The 20562-nt window shown below is 41.4% G+C and overlaps 1 long non-coding RNA gene across 1 annotated transcript; it reads left to right on the top strand.

Moving 5' to 3' along the window:
• Positions 1 to 3952: 3952 nt before the first annotated feature.
• LOC114270118 (uncharacterized) lies at positions 3953 to 6191 on the top strand. The gene is made up of 3 exons (XR_003631850.2): positions 3953 to 5618; positions 5700 to 5764; positions 6005 to 6191. It is a non-coding gene; the product is annotated as an uncharacterized LOC114270118 (long non-coding RNA).
• Positions 6192 to 20562: the final 14371 nt, after the last annotated feature.

Raw genomic sequence — 20562 nt, 5'->3', positions numbered from 1 at the left:
TTGTAACATCAAATTCTATACAAACCAACTATAATCCAACCCAAAATAATAATTCCATACGAACAGATAATCATACAAAAATGATGTCCTTCGTATATAAAAAAGAAATACTACTAATAATTTATACCACCAAAAAATAACTTCATCTCTGTTGGATCAGTACAAGATGTTTATTACAAGTAAGAGAGAGAGCTCAAATTGAACAGCGAATCAGCACTCTGTCCAGTAAATTTGTTGAAGCTCAAATCCCTGAAAAATTATATAAACCATGGTCAAGTAAATACATTATATAATAATGTAAATGCATTAAAAATATTTGCTTCATTATATATATATATATATAATTTTTCAAATAAATTGTATATACTTATTGATCGCTGCAAAACAATGATTTGGTCTTGGGAAATAATTTTTTAAAATCATTATTGCTTTTCGTATTTTTTTAATTTTAATAAATATTTTTATATTTTAATTCAATTTTATTTTATTTTCTAGATATATCTAGATTAGGTGCATTTAAAAAGTAAAAAATTGATTCCAATATGAAAAAAATTACTAAAAAATGAAAGATAATTGTAAAAAAAAAATAAGTTCTCGAGTTTTGATATTTTTTGTGATTTTTTTATGTCTTTTGATAAATTTTTTTTTCATATTTGGGTAATTTTTTTTTAGATGCACCTAATTTAGATGCATCTAAAATATTAAAAAAATAACTAAAATATGAAAAAAAAATCATTAAAAATAAAAAAAAAATACGAAAAAATAATGACTTTGAAAAATTATTTTTCAAAACCAAACCAAATGGAGCCCTAGTTTGAGTTGGATTATATTTACGAAAATAACATTATCACATCATTCTTGTGAATTTTTTTTTACATAAAATTAACAGAAATTCTATGTGTCCAGAAAAGACTACCAGATTTTCACTACAAGAATTTACACATTTTGCGACCACTTTTGCCGACCAAAAAAATTTTGGTCACAAAAAAATGACATTTGGCGACCAAATATTAATTAGTCGCGAATGATTATTAATTTTGGCGACCAAATATTATTGGTTGCAGAAGGTTATATTTTGGCGAACAAAATTTGAGTTGGTCACAGAAAGTGGTATGCTTTTGCCGACTAACTACAAATTTGGTCGCGGAAGGTCACATATTTTTTGGCGACCAAAAATTTGGTCGCGAAAAACTTATTTTCAGTAACAAAAAAAAATAGTCCCAAAATTAGTACTTTTAGCGACTAATTTTTTAGTCGCCGTTGATTGAGATTTGGCGACTAAAAAAGTTTGTCGGCGAAAGAACATTTTCTGCGACTAATTTGGTCTTTTGGTCGCCAAAAGTTTGGGGGGAAATTTGAAACGTGGGGCGGGAATTTGAAATTTGCCATTGCCCTCACTACAACAAAAATCACCTTTGGCGACTAAATTTTTAGTCGCCAAAAGTCCCTGTTTAGTCGCCAAAAGTGGATTTTTTAGATTCAGCGACTAAATGTTTTAGTCGCCCATTTTGTCGCCAGTACTTAGTCGGCAGAGGTATTGGCGACTAAACAAATTTTAGTCGGCAAAAACAGGTGTTTTAGCGACGAAAGTCATGGTCACCAATAGTGAATTACACTTTCGGAAATTATACATTCAGCGACTGATATTTTAGTCGCCGATAGCCATGAATCGCCGACCAAAGTCATTAGTCGCCCAAAGCAACACTTTTGGCGACGACTAATTTTAGTCGCCAAAGGTATTCCGTGAAAAAAAAAAAAAATCTTATTTCTTTGCATTTGCTGAGTTTCGAACCACTAACCCTTTCACATTCTAAACCTTTAACCAAACACTCCCTCCAGTATGCCACTATAACATCACATGAATGTATATGCAATATATATTATTTATATAGTATATTAATCGGTATTAATACAAAACTAATTATATAAATATAATTATTTTTATTGAATATAAATTATGTAAAAAATAAATTTTTTATTAAAAAAAAATTTAGGCCACTTTTGGCGACTAAAACCATTATTTAGTCGCCAATTCTATTATTTTGGGCTACTAATGATTTTTTTGTCGCTAAAAAAATTAGTTGCAATTAAAAATATGCACTTTTGGCGACTAAACCTGTTTTTAGTCGCCAAAAACATCACCTTTTGGCTACTAAACTGAATTTTAGTCGCCAATACTCAATTTTTAGCTACTAATTTTTTTTTTTGGTAGCCAAAAAGCTTCACTTTCAGCCACCAATATGTTTTTAGTCGGCAAAACACCTACAATTGGCGACCAATCTGTTTTTTAGTCGCCAAAACCATCACTTTTGGCGACTAAATTATTTTAGTAGCCAAAAACTGTCACATTCGGCGACTAAACTACCTTTAGTCGCTAAAACCCCCAGATTCGGCGACTAAACTGCCTTTTGGTCGCTAAAAACCTTGTATTCGGCGACTAAACTGTTTTAGTCGGCAAAAGTGACCAATTTTGGCGACTAATTCCATTTTAGTCGCCAATTCTACTACTTTCAGCGACGAAAAAAGAAACTTTAGTCGCCAATTCTGCAATTTGTTGTAGTGCCTCTGTCTTTCCCTCACACAGATCCTCAGACCACACTCGACCTACGACCACATTGATCTCTCGTTGATCCTCATACCCTCAGACCACACTCGCCATAAAGGTGACTCTGAAATGTGTCTGTATACGCAAAGTAAGATCGTTTTACAGCTGATCCAATAACCATCCATATAAAATATCTCCCGCTCTTACTCTCTCTCTGTCTGAAAATTTTTTGAGTGCAACAGTCCATCTCTTCTCCACTTGCCCTTCATCAATCGGCAATCTCTAACAAATTCACAGTTCCTCTTCTTCTCAACTCTCACGATCTCTGAACTTTGTCACCAGCAGTCAACTCTCCCTCTCTCTCAGTTGCATTCTCATGCTTTTGTTGTCATGTTCTTGTTTTCATTCTCAATCAATTGATCTTTCACTCTCACCCTCACTCTATCTCAAACAATCAGATGAGGATAGAGATATGGGAAGGAATTCTCCCGTCCTGATCTTCTTCACTCACATCCCAGACAATCTTGATGTGGCGAACTCCCTTAAAAGATTAGCATCTTGGACGATCATAAGGTGATTTCAAACCGTTTTTTTTTTACTGAATATGTACATTTTCTTACTGAATATGTACATTTTTTTAAAAGCAAAACTTTAATAACAAAGGATTTGTGTTTTTTGTTTTTTGTTTTTTTTTCTTGCCTTCAAACTGTTTGATAAAATGTCTATTAAGGCTTCTCAAAATTCTAAGCCACAAGCCTAACCCATTATATAGAAACAATGACAGTGGAATTGTTTTCTGTGCTGTCTATATTTGTTCTCTTATGGTGCTTTACAGTGGGACATTATATCTTAACTTTCAACCTAATAAATCAACTTTAACTTTCAACCTAATAAATCAACTTTACAGTGGGACATTCTCTTGTGTTATTAATTGGATGATTAAAAAATTGTCAACTTTATTGAATGAAATTTTCATCGGAATCTAATTTAAATAATAGAAATTGAAATCAAGTACTAAAATGTGAGTCCTATAATTTAATAATTTAATTTCTATATTATAATTTGCTCATTTAAATATGCTCTTAATGTATCAAATATGAGTCGCGCTCAAATTACTTGTCGTGTCCAACTCATTTGTGATGTCTCCGAGATAGTAGATTAAAACATGGGTGTGTCCAACTCATTTGTGATGTCTCCGAGATAGCAGATTAAAACATGGGTGTTGAAAGGTAGAGGATTTTGAAGATGAAGACAAAAATATACTACACTTTTCGACTAGTATGGACCCCAAAATGCACCTGATTTTCCCTTTTTCACCATCAGATGCTGATATCTACAAAGGAATTAAGCTTAGCAGTCTGCACCTTGTAAACTCAGTAACATTTGTACCTTAGAGGTCATAACTGTTTGACATGTGCCACTCAATAAATACCCATCATGGTGAGAGACAAAAATAAAAAATATTAACAATGATTAGTATAGTTTTGTGTTGTCCTAACATCAATGTGCAAAACTGGTATAGTTTTCCTTTGCCTTGTATTAAAGCAACAAATTCTGGAATGGTCTAGTCTTGTAGACTTGCTCCTCTATGCAATTGAAGACATGCATTCTTGCCCTATACCTCATATATTTTCATTGATTTTCATGCAGCAGGTAAGGCTTCTAGAATTGATAAGGTATCACTGTCCATGTAGGCATGCAAGGTTGCTACTTTTCAGTATAAGAATAATCAGTTCATGATAATTGATCAAGTTAATTGAAAGAAAGACGCAAGTATCACCTTAATCCACACTACCAGCCCATGCCATCTCTTTATGGTTGTTTTTTGGTAGCCTAATGCTAGGCTTCATCTCAATGTTATATTTTATGTCATCTCACTTCTCATCATATTCATCCTTTTCTATTCTATGATTTAGCACCACACCTTTGCCTCATCTTTTTTCACCCATCATATATTTATTCAAAATAGAAAAAGGTAATGTTTTACATGTTTCCAAAAGAAAAGTTTGATATTGAGTAATGCTTCAATTGGTGAGATGCCTCTATCTTCATAGTGCAATACTTTTGTGGCGTTCAATTTTATTTCTTTCTTGTTTCCTCCAATTACTTTGAGTGATATGAGACAAGGGGATCGTTTATTTGTTATTTGTTAACATATAGCAGTTTGAAACAAGAGAAATAAGTAGTGAAGAGGACTCACTTTGAATAGTAATTTCATAATATAATTTTTAAAGGGAAAGGAGTTTAATATCTTTTATTTATTTATCAGAATTACTGAAAATTAAAAAAATAATTTTTTTATATAGAATAGACTCAATCCGCTCACTATTTTTCTAATCCTATCCAAAATCTAGCCAAGCTAATCCCCCTCCTGAGGGAGATTACTAAGCCCCTCACACTGTTAATCCCTCCTCCCAAATCATCACCAAACAAGGTGTGGGTGGGACCCACACCCATACTAATACAATCCAGCCCCCTATGCCGCTAAACAAACATGGCCTTATAGTATTTTTTCCTTCTTTCTATTTGATCTTAAACTGGCTGTTTCATTGCCTAATTAATGAATATACTCAAGCAACTTATGACTGCAAGCTGAATGACTTTTGATGATTTATAGAGCCTGTTTCCCACTGTTTTTAGTTTTTCGCGTCCATCATTTGTTACTAAGCTTATACTAATGACTTTCCTTTTCTTTCATTTTATTTGATCTTGAACTTCTGTTTCGTGCCTCATTCTCTTATTGATGAATAAACTCAACTTGACTAGGGTTTTATTATGTTATATTTGTAATTGATTGACAAATTAATTTCAAAAGCTCTTAAACATTTTGCCAAACAATCTTAAGAAATTGGGCCAGTGTTTGCAATATATACCAGGAGTCTTTTGTTTCTCATGATCAAGTTATTAGTTGTCATTTGTCAAGTAAATACATTATACTCTAATCATTCAGCAAAGTTTTAGCTAACATGGGGTTGTTGCCTTTGCTGTAGCTAGTTCTTTCTTGGCACATGAAGGCAGCCACTATGTGTGAATTTTCCAAGCAGGAGTTCATTGGTGGTTTGCAAGCTCTTGGGTAACTATTGGTCAAGTTCTATGTTAGTTTGCTGTTTCTTTTTAATTCCAATAATAACAGAGTTTATATTTTTAATATCAGGATAGATTCGCTGGAGAAATTCCGCGATCGTATGCAATTTATGCGTTCTGAGCTGAAAGATGAGCGTATGAATACATGACATTCAATTTTCCTCATTAGTTGCAAGTAGTTATAAATTATAACCCACGTTGCTCCTATTTCATATGTCATGTTGCTGGTGACAATGACAGTTCGTATGTTGACATATATCTTGATGAGAAACTAAAACGCTTTAGGAGAAGATTGATTTGATCAGCTTCAGCATAATATGTTGAATTTCAACTATTTTGTTACTAAATTAATCTTCTTTTATTATGATCATCTAGAAAAGTTTCGTGAGATCTACAACTTTGCTTTTGGCTGGGCAAAAGAGAAGGCATGCATACTAAGCACAAAGACTTGGATTGCATTTATTATCATTATTGAGTCTCTCGAGTTAAAAGATTGGTTCATACTGTCCAAAGTTCCAGAAAAATTTCAACCTTGCTATAACTTTTTATGTTTACCCTTGTAATGGCTTCACCTGTTCTGTTTGTGATGCTTGTCTTGGTGGATAGCTTTCTTGATAAATGAAAAATAATCTGGCTTGAAGTACATGCTTGCCCATGTCCTATGTAATGCAATTAAAAGAAATTAGAATGGCATCCAATTCCTAAAGCAAGAGTGAGAACGGCTATCTCTAGAAGTAATGCAGTTGAAAACGTCAGCATGACAGTATTTATATACAAATAGTAAATGTGCATGCAAGTTAAAATTATATAACGATTAACAATAAAAGCATTCTAGCTTAGTGGCTCCTTTTGGGTTGTTTCATAGTTGATCGAGATGTGAGTTTAAATATCTGCTGGCGAAAGACATTTTAATTTTTACCAAGGAAGCAGTAAGCACCCAAACATAGTTAAACTGTCCTGTCATTGTTCTGTTTTGTGGCTCCTACAGGGTGGCTTCAGAGTTGGTCAAGGTTTGAATGCTTGCTGGCAGAAACATTTCGACTTTTACCTAGGAAACAGACACCTCCCAAACAGTCAGTCTCTGCAGTTGGTGCAAAAGAAAAATGGAATCCATAACCAGATGATTAATCTTGAGTCAAATGCCAAATTTATGATTTTTACTTGGTCAAATGGCATAATTGACAGGGTTGCAAGGTAAAGGGTTAAATCCATGAATTGGAGGGCTATCTGAGTGTGACTGTGTATTATGCCAAAGATCATTTGTACATATGATTGCAGACACCTTTCAGAGTTGATCAAAGATCATTTGTATCCAAAACCAACTTCAAGCAATTGGGATTTGAGTGTGACTTGTGTATTAGTTTCTTAAATCATACAGTTCTCAGAGCCATTAAACCTTAGGTGCCCTCTATAGTAACCCAATTTCTTAGATCCAGTTGTTGATGATGGTTTAGTTTTTTAAAGCTTAAAAATTTCTCTGTTGCTTGTGGCAAATTTTTTTAGTTTCATTTTCCCCTGATTCAGTAAGAGCTTATAAAAAAAATCTTGACTCTCCAGATTTTCTAATTTTTTATTGAGAGTTAACTATGGCTTGGGTTTTCAGCTCTTTATTGATGGTTTTCTATATTGTAAACTTGACTTGGGAAGAAAACGGTTGAGATTTGGTGAGTTGACACATTTGGCAGCTGCCAAAGTTGGTGCCAAATTTGGCAACAGATAGATTTGGTGAGTTGGCACATTTGGCAGCTGCCAAAATTAGTGCCAAATTTGACAACAGATTTGACTGCTGTTAAATTTGGCAGCTACTATAACATGTCATTGGACAAGTCATTTTTGCCCAAGTTGTCATATTATGACTTTAGCAACTGTTTTAAATTGGAGAATCTCTAAGAAATTAATATAAGAAGACATTCATCAAAATTAGAAAAAATTAGATTCCGGTAAGAATAACTTAAAGTTTTTATAACAACTTGTCTATATTTTCTCTCTTCACCCTTTGCTTTTTAATTTTTCTCTCTCCTCGTTATCCGGTGGTGTGTGTGCAGGTCGTGAAACAGCTTGGAGAAACTCCGACGACTCTCCAAAAATCACGTCGGAGCCATAATCGGACTTAGACTAGGGCCGCAAAAAACAAATTGACATGGAAAAATAACCTGTGAATGAAGCTCAATTACTGAATTGTGAGAAGTATCACTTTTATGCTTATCAATATCCACAAACATATTAAACAATTTAACAACATCAAAACAGATTAATTATTTTATATGTAATCAATAATATAGAACCTGAAACAACCATACCACACCTACAATCAACTTATTAAAACAAAACACTCGCCATAAATGACTAGTGACCTCAACTCGGATCTCACCATGGTGTCCAAGTGACCTTAACTCGGATCTCACCATGCTGTCCGAAAATGTTCTTCTGAGATGTACCGGAGAGTTGAGCAGGAAACTCTGCAGTGCCCTTGGAAATCTCACCGTCGTGATCCATCAGATCCGCCCGAACTATGAGGGAGGAGTTCGATGGCACGGCCACCACAGATCTCGACAACGGGATGGGCTGCTCAGGCCTTACATCTACGTGCTCATCTGATTTCTTCCGGAAGAGCACGCTTTCATTCATCAAGTTTCCATTGCGAGCAGTAAGCAGTCCGTAAACATGGGCCGAGTTTTCCCCTTCCCCACCTCTGTTTACGAACGTAACTTCCACAGTAGCCGCAAACGCAATACTCAACACTGCGTAGTTGACCGTCACCGAACCATTCTTGAGAGGAAAGTCGTCGTATAAGGGCTCATCATACTTATCGGTGGTGGCGAGGTAAGGGTTCCACCATATCTGCTTGCTGCTGACATCATCGTCCTTATCCTTGAGAGCCACGTCGATGGCGACGCTGTCGTAGGCTAAGATGGATCGAGCTGGGCCAGTCAGCAAAACGGGTTGGCCCGGGCTGATGGATTCGTAATGATCTCTTGATCGGCTGTAGATGGATTGAGAACCTCGTGCGTCGGTGACTGTGATTGTGCCGTAGAGGTTCTCTCCGTCGAGTGGTCGAACCGTAATGCAAAAAGAAATGGTATGGAAACCCCGTATTTACATATCTGCCACTGTGCAGGAGAATCCGTATAGGTTTTCGAGTGTTCGAACCATAATGCGCAAGAAACGGTATGTAAACCCCGTATTTACATATCTGCCACTGTGCAGGAGAATCCGTATAGGTGTTCGAGTGTTCGAACCGTAATGCGCAAGAAATGGTACGGAAACCCCGTATTTACATATCTGCCACTGTGCAGGAGAATCCGTATAGGTGTTCGAGTGTTCGAACCGTAATGCGCAAGAAATGGTACGGAAACCCCGTATTTACATATCTGCCACTGTGCAGGAGAATCCGTATAGGTGTTCGAGTGTTCGAACCGTAATGCGCAAGAAATGGTACGGAAACCCCGTATTTACATATCTGCCACTGTGCAGGAGAATCCGTATTGGTGTTCGAGTGTTCAAACCGTAATGCGCAAGAAACGGTATGTAAACCCCGTATTTACATATCTGCCATTGTGCAGGAGAATCCGTATAGGTGTTCGAGTGTTCGAACCGTAATGCGCACGAAATGGTACGGAAACCCCGTATTTACATATCTGCCACTGTGCAGGAGAATCCGTATAGGTGTTCGAGTGTTCGAACCGTAATGCGCAAGAAATGGTATGGAAACCCCGTATTTACATATCTGCCACTGTGCAGGAGAATCCGTATAGGTGTTCGAGTGTTCGAACCGTAATGCGCAAGAAATGGTATGTAAACCCCGTATTTACATATCTGCCACTGTGCAGGAGAATCCGTATAGGTGTTCGAGTGTTCGAACCGTAATGCGCAAGAAATGGTACGGAAACCCCGTATTTACATATCTGCCACTGTGCAGGAGAATCCGTATAGGTGTTCGAGTGTTCGAACCGTAATGCGCAAGAAATGGTACGGAAACCCCGTATTTACATATCTGCCACTGTGCAGGAGAATCCGTATTGGTGTTCTAGTGTTCGAGCCGTAATGCGCAAGAAATGGTACGGAAACCCCGTATTTACATATCTGCCACTGTGCAGGAGAATCCGTATAGGTGTTCGAGTTTTCGAACCGTAATGCGCAACAAATGGTACGGAAACCCCGTATTTACATATCTGCCACTGTGCAGGAGAATCCGTATTGGTGTTCGAGTGTTCGAACCGTAATGCGCAAGAAATGGTACGGAAACCCCGTATTTACATATCTGCCACAGCGCAGGAGAATCTGTATAGGTGTTCGAGTGTTCGAACCGTAATGCGCAAGAAATGGTATGTAAACCCCGTATTTACATATCTGCCACTGTGCAGGAGAATCCGTATAGGTGTTCGAGTGTTCGAACCGTAATGCGCAAGAAATGGTACGGAAACCCCGTATTTACATATCTGTCACTTTGCAGGAGAATTCTTATAGGTGTTCGAGTGTTCGAACCGTAATGCGCAAGAAATGGTATGGAAACCCCGTATTTACAAATCTGCCACTGTGCAGGAGAATCCGTATAGGTTTTCGAGTGTTCGAACCGTAATGCGCAAGAAACGGTATGTAAACCCCGTATTTACATATCTGCCACTGTGCAGGAGAATCCGTATAGGTGTTCGAGTGTTCGAACCGTAATGCGCAAGAAATGGTACGGAAACCCCGTATTTACATATCTGCCACTGTGCAGGAGAATCCGTATAGGTGTTCGAGTGTTCGAACCGTAATGCGCAAGAAATGGTATGTAAACCCCGTATTTACATATCTGCCACTGTGCAGGAGAATCCGTATAGGTGTTCGAGTGTTCGAACCGTAATGCGCAAGAAATGGTACGGAAACCCCGTATTTACATATCTGCCACTGTGCAGGAGAATCCGTATAGGTGTTCGAGTGTTCGAACCGTAATGCGCAAGAAATGGTATGTAAACCCCGTATTTACATATCTGCCACTGTGCAGGAGAATCCGTATAGGTGTTCGAGTGTTCGAACCGTAATGCGCAAGAAATGGTACGGAAACCCCGTATTTACATATCTGCCACTGTGCAGGAGAATCCGTATAGGTGTTCGAGTGTTCGAACCGTAATGCGCAAGAAATGGTACGGAAACCCCGTATTTACATATCTGCCACTGTGCAGGAGAATCCGTATAGGTGTTCGAGTGTTCGAACCGTAATGCGCAAGAAATGGTACGGAAACCCCGTATTTACATATCTGCCACTGTGCAGGAGAATCCGTATAGGTGTTCGAGTGTTCGAACCGTAATGCGCAAGAAATGGTACGGAAACCCCGTATTTACATATCTGCCACTGTGCAGGAGAATCCGTATTGGTGTTCGAGTGTTCAAACCGTAATGCGCAAGAAATGGTACAGAAACCCCGTATTTACATATCTGCCATTGTGCAGGAGAATCCGTATAGGTGTTCGAGTGTTCGAACCGTAATGCGCACGAAATGGTACGGAAACCCCGTATTTACATAACTGCCATTGTGCAGGAGAATCCGTATAGGTGTTTGAGTGTTCGAACCGTAATGCGCAAGAAATGGTATGGAAACCCCGTATTTACATATCTGCCACTGTGCAGGAGAATCCGTATAGGTTTTCGAGTGTTTGAACCGTAATGCGCAAGAAATGGTATGTAAACCCCGTATTTACATATCTGCCACTCTGCAGGAGAATCGGTATAGGTTTTAGAGTGTTCGAACCGTAATGCGCAAGAAATGGTACGGAAACCCCGTATTTACATATCTGCCACTGTGCAGGAGAATCCGTATAGGTGTTCGAGTGTTCGAACCGTAATGCGCAAGAAATGGTACGGAAACCCCGTATTTACATATCTGCCACTGTGCAGGAGAATCCGTATAGGTGTTCGAGTGTTCGAACCGTAATGCGCAAGAAATGGTACGGAAACCCCGTATTTACATATCTGCCACTGTGCAGGAGAATCCGTATTGGTGTTCGAGTGTTCGAACCGTAATGCGCAAGAAATGGTACGGAAACCCCCTATTTACATATCTGCCACTGTGCAGGAGAATCCGTATAGGTGTTCGAGTGTTCGAACCGTAATGCGCACGAAATGGTACGGAAACCCCATATTTACATAACTGCCATTGTGCAGGAGAATCCGTATAGATGTTCGAGTGTTCGAACCGTAATGCGCAAGCAATGGTATGTAAACCCCGTATTTACATATCTGCCACTGTGCAGGAGAATCCGTATAGGTGTTCGAGTGTTCGAACCGTAATGCGCAAGAAATGGTACGGAAACCCCGTATTTACATATCTGCCACTGTGCAGGAGAATCCGTATAGGTGTTCGAGTGTTCGAACCGTAATGCGCAAGAAATGGTATGTAAACCCCGTATTTACATATCTGCCACTGTGCAGGAGAATCCGTATAGGTGTTCGAGTGTTCGAACCGTAATGCGCAAGAAATGGTACGGAAACCCCGTATTTACATATCTGCCACTGTGCAGGAGAATCCGTATAGGTGTTCGAGTGTTCGAACCGTAATGCGCAAGAAATGGTACGGAAACCCCGTATTTACATATCTGCCACTGTGCAGGAGAATCCGTATAGGTGTTCGAGTGTTCGAACCGTAATGCGCAAGAAATGGTACGGAAACCCCGTATTTACATATCTGCCACTGTGCAGGAGAATCCGTATAGGTGTTCGAGTGTTCGAACCGTAATGCGCAAGAATTGGTACGGAAACCCCGTATTTACATATCTGCCACTGTGCAGGAGAATCCGTATTGGTGTTCGAGTGTTCAAACCGTAATGCGCAAGAAATGGTACAGAAACCCCGTATTTACATATCTGCCATTGTGCAGGAGAATCCGTATAGGTGTTCGAGTGTTCGAACCGTAATGCGCACGAAATGGTACGGAAACCCCGTATTTACATAACTGCCATTGTGCAGGAGAATCCGTATAGGTGTTTGAGTGTTCGAACCGTAATGCGCAAGAAATGGTATGGAAACCCCGTATTTACATATCTGCCACTGTGCAGGAGAATCCGTATAGGTTTTCGAGTGTTTGAACCGTAATGCGCAAGAAATGGTATGTAAACCCCGTATTTACATATCTGCCACTCTGCAGGAGAATCGGTATAGGTTTTAGAGTGTTCGAACCGTAATGCGCAAGAAATGGTACGGAAACCCCGTATTTACATATCTGCCACTGTGCAGGAGAATCCGTATAGGTGTTCGAGTGTTCGAACCGTAATGCGCAAGAAATGGTACGGAAACCCCGTATTTACATATCTGCCACTGTGCAGGAGAATCCGTATAGGTGTTCGAGTGTTCGAACCGTAATGCGCAAGAAATGGTACGGAAACCCCGTATTTACATATCTGCCACTGTGCAGGAGAATCCGTATTGGTGTTCGAGTGTTCGAACCGTAATGCGCAAGAAATGGTACGGAAACCCCGTATTTACATATCTGCCACTGTGCAGGAGAATCCGTATAGGTGTTCGAGTGTTCGAACCGTAATGCGCACGAAATGGTACGGAAACCCCATATTTACATAACTGCCATTGTGCAGGAGAATCCGTATAGGTGTTCGAGTGTTCGAACCGTAATGCGCAAGAAATGGTATGGAAACCCCGTATTTACATATCTGCCACTGTGCAGGAGAATCCGTATAGGTTTTCGAGTGTTTGAACCGTAATGCGCAAGAAATGGTACGGAAACCCCGTATTTACATATCTGCCACTGTGCAGGAGAATCCGTATAGGTGTTCGAGTTTTCGAACCGTAATGCGCAACAAATGGTACGGAAACCCCGTATTTACATATCTGCCACTGTGCAGGAGAATCCGTATAGGTGTTCGAGTGTTCGAACCGTAATGCGCAAGAAATGGTACGGAAACCCCGTATTTACATATCTGCCACTGTGCAGGAGAATCCGTATTGGTGTTCTAGTGTTCGAGCCGTAATGCGCAAGAAATGGTACGGAAACCCCGTATTTACATATCTGCCACTGTGCAGGAGAATCCGTATAGGTGTTCGAGTGTTCGAACCGTAATGCGCAAGAAATGGTACGGAAACCCCGTATTTACATAACTGCCACTGTGCAGGAGAATCCGTATAGGTGTTCGAGTGTTTGAACCGTAATGCGCAAGAAGTGGTACGGAAACCCCGTGTTTACATATCTGCCACTGTGCAGGAGAATCCGTATAGGTGTTAGAGTGTTCGAACCGTAATGCGCAAGAAGTGGTACGGAAACCCCGTATTTACATATCTGCCACTGTGCAGGAGAATCCGTATTGGTGTTCGAGTGTTCGAAAGGTAATGCGCAAGAAATGGTACGGAAACCCCGTATTTACATATCTGCCACAGTGCAGGAGAATCCGTATAGGTGTTCGAGTGTTCGAACCGTAATGCGCAAGAAATGGTACGGAAACCCCGTATTTACATATCTGCCACTGTGCTGGAGAATCCGTATAGGTGTTCGAGTGTTCGAACCGTAATGCGCAAGAAAGGGTACGGAAACCCCGTATTTACATATCTGCCACTGTGCAGGAGAATCCGTATAGGTGTTCGAGTGTTAGAACCGTAATGCGCAAGAAATGGTATGTAAACCCCGTATTTACATATCTCCCACTGTGCAGGAGAATTCGTATAGGTGTTCGAGTGTTAGAACCGTAATGCGTAAGAAATGGTATGTAAACCCCGTATTTACATATCTGCCACTGTGTAGGAGAATCCGTATAGGTGTTCGAGTGTTCGAACCGTAATGCGCAAGAAATGGTATGTAAACCCCGTATTTACATATCTGCCACTGTGCAGGAGAATCCGTATCGGTGTTCCAGTGTTCGAACCGTAATGTGCAAGAAATGGTCCCGAAACCCCGTATTTACATATCTGCCACTGTGCAGGAGAATCCGTATAGGTGTTCGAGTGTTCGAACCGTAATGCGCAAGAAATGGTATGAAAACCCCGTATTTACATATCTGCCACTGTGCAGGAGAATCCGTATAGGTTTTCGAGTGTTCGAACCGTAATGCGCAAGGAATGGTACGTAAACCCCGTATTTACATATCTGCCACTGTGCTGGAGAATCCGTATAGGTGTTCGAGTGTTCGAACCGTAATGCGCAAGAAATGGTACGGAAACCCCGTATTTACATATCTGCCACTGTGCAGGAGAATCCGTATAGGTGTTCGAGTGTTCGAACCGTAATGCGCAAGAAATGGTACGGAAACCCCGTATTTACATATCTGCCACTGTGCAGGAGAATCCGTATAGGTGTTCGAGTGTTCGAACCGTAATGCGCAAGAAATGGTATGTAAACCCCGTATTTACATATCTGCCACTATGCAGGAGAATCCATATAGGTGTTCGAGTGTTCGAACCGTAATGTGCAAGAAATGGTCCCGAAACCCCGTATTTACATATCTGCCACTGTGCAAGAGAATCCATACCGGTGTTCGAGTGTTCGAACCGTAATGTGCAAGAAATGGTCCCGAAACCCCGTATTTACATATCTGCCACTGTGCAGGAGAATCCGTATAGGTGTTCAAGTGTTCGAACCGTAATGCGCAAGAAATGGTATGAAAACCCCGTATTTACATATCTGCCACTGTGCAGGAGAATTCGTATAGGTTTTCGAGTGTTCGAACCGTAATGCGCAAGAAATGGTACGTAAACCCCGTATTTACATATCTGGAACTGTGCTGGAGAATCCGTATAGGTGTTCGAGTGTTCGAACCGTAATGCGCAAGAAATGGTACGGAAACCCCGTATTTACATATCTGCCACTGTGCAGGAGAATCCGTATAGGTGTTCGAGTGTTCGAACCGTAATGCGCAAGAAATGGTACGGAAACCCCGTATTTACATATCTGCCACTGCGCAGGAGAATCTGTATAGGTGTTCGAGTGTTCGAACCGTAATGCGCAAGAAATGGTACGGAAACCCCGTATTTACATATCTGCCACTGTGCAGGAGAATCCGTATAGGTGTTCGAGTGTTCGAACCGTAATGCGCAAGAAATGGTACGGAAACCCCGTATTTACATATCTGCCACTGTGCAGGAGAATCCGTATAGGTGTTCGAGTGTTCGAACCGTAATGCGCAAGAAATGGTACGGAAACCCCGTATTTACATATCTGCCACTGTGCAGGAGAATCCGTATTGGTGTTCTAGTGTTCGAGCCGTAATGCGCAAGAAATGGTACGGAAACCCCGTACTTACATATCTGCCACTGTGCAGGAGAATCCGTATAGGTGTTCGAGTTTTCGAACCGTAATGCGCAACAAATGGTACGGAAACCCCGTATTTACATATCTGCCACTGTGCAGGAGAATCCGTATAGGTGTTCGAGTGTTCGAACCGTAATGCGCAAGAAATGGTACGGAAACCCCGTATTTACATATCTGCCACTGTGCAGGAGAATCCGTATTGGTGTTCTAGTGTTCGAGCCGTAATGCGCAAGAAATGGTACGGAAACCCCGTATTTACATATCTGCCACTGTGCAGGAGAATCCGTATAGGTGTTCGAGTGTTCGAACCGTAATGCGCAAGAAATGGTACGGAAACCCCGTATTTACATAACTGCCACTGTGCAGGAGAATCCGTATAGGTGTTCGAGTGTTTGAACCGTAATGCGCAAGAAGTGGTACGGAAACCCCGTGTTTACATATCTGCCACTGCGCAGGAGAATCCGTATAGGTGTTCGAGTGTTCGAACCGTAATGCGCAAGAAATGGTACGGAAACCCCGTATTTACATATCTGCCACTGTGCAGGAGAATCCGTATTGGTGTTCTAGTGTTCGAACCGTAATGCGCAATAAATGGTACGGAAACCCCGTATTTACATATCTGCCACTGTGCAGGAGAATCCGTATAGGTGTTCGAGTGTTCGAACCGTAATGCGCAAGAAATGGTACGGAAACCCCGTATTTACATATCTGCCTCTGTGCAGGAGAATCCGTATTGGTGTTCGAGTGTTCGAACCGTAATGCGCAAGAAATGGTACGGAAACCCCGTATTTACATATCTGCCACTGCGCAGGAGAATCTGTATAGGTGTTCGAGTGTTCGAACCGTAATGCGCAAGAAATGGTATGTAAACCCCGTATTTACATATCTGCCACTGTGCCGGAGAATCCGTATAGGTGTTCGAGAGTTCGAACCGTAATGCGCAAGAAATGGTACGGAAACCCCGTATTTACATATCTGTCACTTTGCAGGAGAATTCTTATAGGTGTTCGAGTGTTCGAACCGTAATGCGCAAGAAATGGTATGGAAACCCCGTATTTACAAATCTGCCACTGTGCAGGAGAATCCGTATAGGTTTTCGAGTGTTCGAACCGTAATGCGCAAGAAACGGTATGTAAACCCCGTATTTACATATCTGCCACTGTGCAGGAGAATCCGTATAGGTGTTCGAGTGTTCGAACCGTAATGCGCAAGAAATGGTACGGAAACCCCGTATTTACATATCTGCCACTGTGCAGGAGAATCCGTATAGGTGTTCGAGTGTTCGAACCGTAATGCGCAAGAAATGGTATGTAAACCCCGTATTTACATATCTGCCACTGTGCAGGAGAATCCGTATAGGTGTTCGAGTGTTCGAACCGTAATGCGCAAGAAATGGTACGGAAACCCCGTATTTACATATCTGCCACTGTGTAGGAGAATCCGTATAGGTGTTCGAGTGTTCGAACCGTAATGCGCAAGAAATGGTACGGAAACCCCGTATTTACATATCTGCCACTGTGCAGGAGAATCCGTATAGGTGTTCGAGTGTTCGAACCGTAATGCGCAAGAAATGGTACGGAAACCCCGTATTTACATATCTGCCACTGTGCAGGAGAATCCGTATTGGTGTTCGAGTGTTCGAACCGTAATGCGCAAGAAATGGTACGGAAACCCCGTATTTACATATCTGCCACTGTGCAGGAGAATCCGTATAGGTGTTCGAGTGTTCGAACCGTAATGCGCAAGAAACGGTACAGAAAACCCGTATTTACATATCTGCCACTGTGCAGGAGAATCCGTATAGGTGTTCGAGTGTTCGAATCGTAATGCGTAAGAAATGGTACGGAAACCCCGTATTTACATATCTGCCACGGTGCAGGAGAATCCGTATAGGTGTTCTAGTGTTCGAGCCGTAATGCGCAAGAAATGGTACGGAAACCCCGTATTTACATATCTGCCACTGTGCAGGAGAATCCGTATAGGTGTTCGAGTTTTCGAACCGTAATGCGCAACAAATGGTACGGAAACCCCGTATTTACATATCTGCCACTGTGCAGGAGAATCCGTATAAGTGGTCGAGTGTTCGAACCGTAATGCGCAAGAAATGGTACGGAAACCCCGTATTTACATATCTGCCACTGTGCAGGAGAATCCGTATTGGTGTTCTAGTGTTCGAGCCGTAATGCGCAAGAAATGGTACGGAAACCCCGTATTTACATATCTGCCACTGTGCAGGAGAATCCGTATAGGTGTTCGAGTGTTCGAACCGTAATGCGCAAGAAATGGTACGGAAACCCCGTATTTACATAACTGCCACTGTGCAGGAGAATCCGTATAGGTGTTCGAGTGTTTGAACCGTAATGCGCAAGAAGTGGTACGGAAACCCCGTGTTTACATATCTGCCACTGCGCAGGAGAATCCGTATAGGTGTTCGAGTGTTCGAACCGTAATGCGCAAGAAATGGTACGGAAACCCCGTATTTACATATCTGCCACTGTGCAGGAGAATCCGTATTGGTGTTCTAGTGTTCGAACCGTAATGCGCAATAAATGGTACGGAAACCCCGTATTTACATATCTGCCACTGTGCAGGAGAATCCGTATAGGTGTTCGAGTGTTCGAACCGTAATGCGCAAGAAATGGTACGGAAACCTCGTATTTACATATCTGCCACTGTGCAGGAGAATCCGTATTGGTGTTCGAGTGTTCGAACCGTAATGCGCAAGAAATGGTACGGAAACCCCGTATTTACATATCTGCCACTGCGCAGGAGAATCTGTATAGGTGTTCGAGTGTTCGAACCGTAATGCGCAAGAAATGGTATGTAAACCCCGTATTTACAAATCTGCCACTGTGCAGGAGAATCCGTATAGGTGTTCGAGAGTTCGAACCGTAATGCGCAAGAAATGGTACGGAAACCCCGTATTTACATATCTGTCACTTTGCAGGAGAATTCTTATAGGTGTTCGAGTGTTCGAACCGTAATGCGCAAGAAATGGTATGGAAACCCCGTATTTACAAATCTGCCACTGTGCAGGAGAATCCGTATAGGTTTTCGAGTGTTCGAACCGTAATGCGCAAGAAACGGTATGTAAACCCCGTATTTACATATCTGCCACTGTGCAGGAGAATCCGTATAGGTGTTCGAGTGTTCGAACCGTAATGCGCAAGAAATGGTACGGAAACCCCGTATTTACATATCTGCCACTGTGCAGGAGAATCCGTATAGGTGTTCGAGTGTTCGAACCGTAATGCGCAAGAAATGGTATGTAAACCCCGTATTTACATATCTGCCACTGTGCAGGAGAATCCGTATAGGTGTTCGAGTGTTCGAACCGTAATGCGCAAGAAATGGTACGGAAACCCCGTATTTACATATCTGCCACTGTGCAGGAGAATCCGTATAGGTGTTCGAGTGTTCGAACCGTAATGCGCAAGAAATGGTATGTAAACCCCGTATTTACATATCTGCCACTATGCAGGAGAATCCGTATAGGTGTTCGAGTGTTCGAACCGTAATGCGCAAGAAATGGTACGGAAACCCCGTATTTACATATCTGCCACTGTGCAGGAGAATCCGTATAGGTGTTCGAGTGTTCGAACCGTAATGCGCAAGAAATGGTACGGAAACCCCGTATTTACATATCTGCCACTGTGCAGGAGAATCCGTATTGGTGTTCGAGTGTTCGAACCGTAATGCGCAAGAAATGGTACGGAAACCCCGTATTTACATATCTGCCACTGTGCAGGAGAATCCGTATAGGTGTTCGAGTGTTCGAACCGTAATGCGCAAGAAACGGTACAGAAAACCCGTATTTACATATCTGCCACTGTGCAGGAGAATCCGTATAGGTGTTCGAGTGTTCGAACCGTAATGCGTAAGAAATGGTACAGAAACCCCGTATTTACATATCTGCCACTGTGCAGGAGAATCCGTATAGGTGTTCGAGTGTTCAAACCGTAATGCGCAAGAAATGGTATGTAAACCCCGTATTTACATATCTGCCACTGTGCAGGAGAATCCGTATAGGTGTTCGAGTGTTCGAACCGTAATGCGCAAGAAATGATACAGAAACCCTGTATTTACATATCTGCCACTGTGCAGGAGAATCCGTATAGGTGTTCGAGTGTTCGAACCGTAATGCGCAAGAAATGGTACGGAAACCCCGTATTTACATATCTGCCACTGTGCAGGAGAATCCGTATAGGTGTTAGAGTGTTCGAACCGTAATGCGCAAGAAGTGGTACGGAAACCCCGTATTTACATATCTGCCACTGTGCAAGAGAATCCGTATTGGTGTTCGAGTGTTCGAACCGTAATGCGCAAGAAATGGTACGGAAACCCCGTATTTACATATCTGCCACAGTGCAGGAGAATATGTATAGGTGTTCGAGTGTTCGAACCGTAATGCGCAAGAAATGGTACGGAAACCCCGTATTTACATATCTGCCACTGTGCTGGAGAATCCGTATAGGTGTTCGAGTGTTCGAACCGTAATGCGCAAGAAAGGGTACGGAAACCCCGTATTTACATATCTGCCACTGTGCAGGAGAATCCGTATAGGTGTTCGAGTGTTAGAACCGTAATGCGCAAGAAATGGTATGTAAACCCCGTATTTACATATCTCCCACTGTGCAGGAGAATTCGTATAGGTGTTCGAGTGTTAGAACCGTAATGCGTAAGAAATGGTATGTAAACCCCGTAT

The sequence above is a fragment of the Camellia sinensis genome, chromosome 12 (assembly GCF_055761805.1).
Source record: "Camellia sinensis isolate YWXY chromosome 12, ASM5576180v1, whole genome shotgun sequence".
Lineage (NCBI taxonomy): Eukaryota > Viridiplantae > Streptophyta > Magnoliopsida > Ericales > Theaceae > Camellia > Camellia sinensis.
The sequence above is the reverse complement of the archived record's forward strand: the minus strand, read 5'-3'. Positions and strand labels throughout refer to the sequence as shown.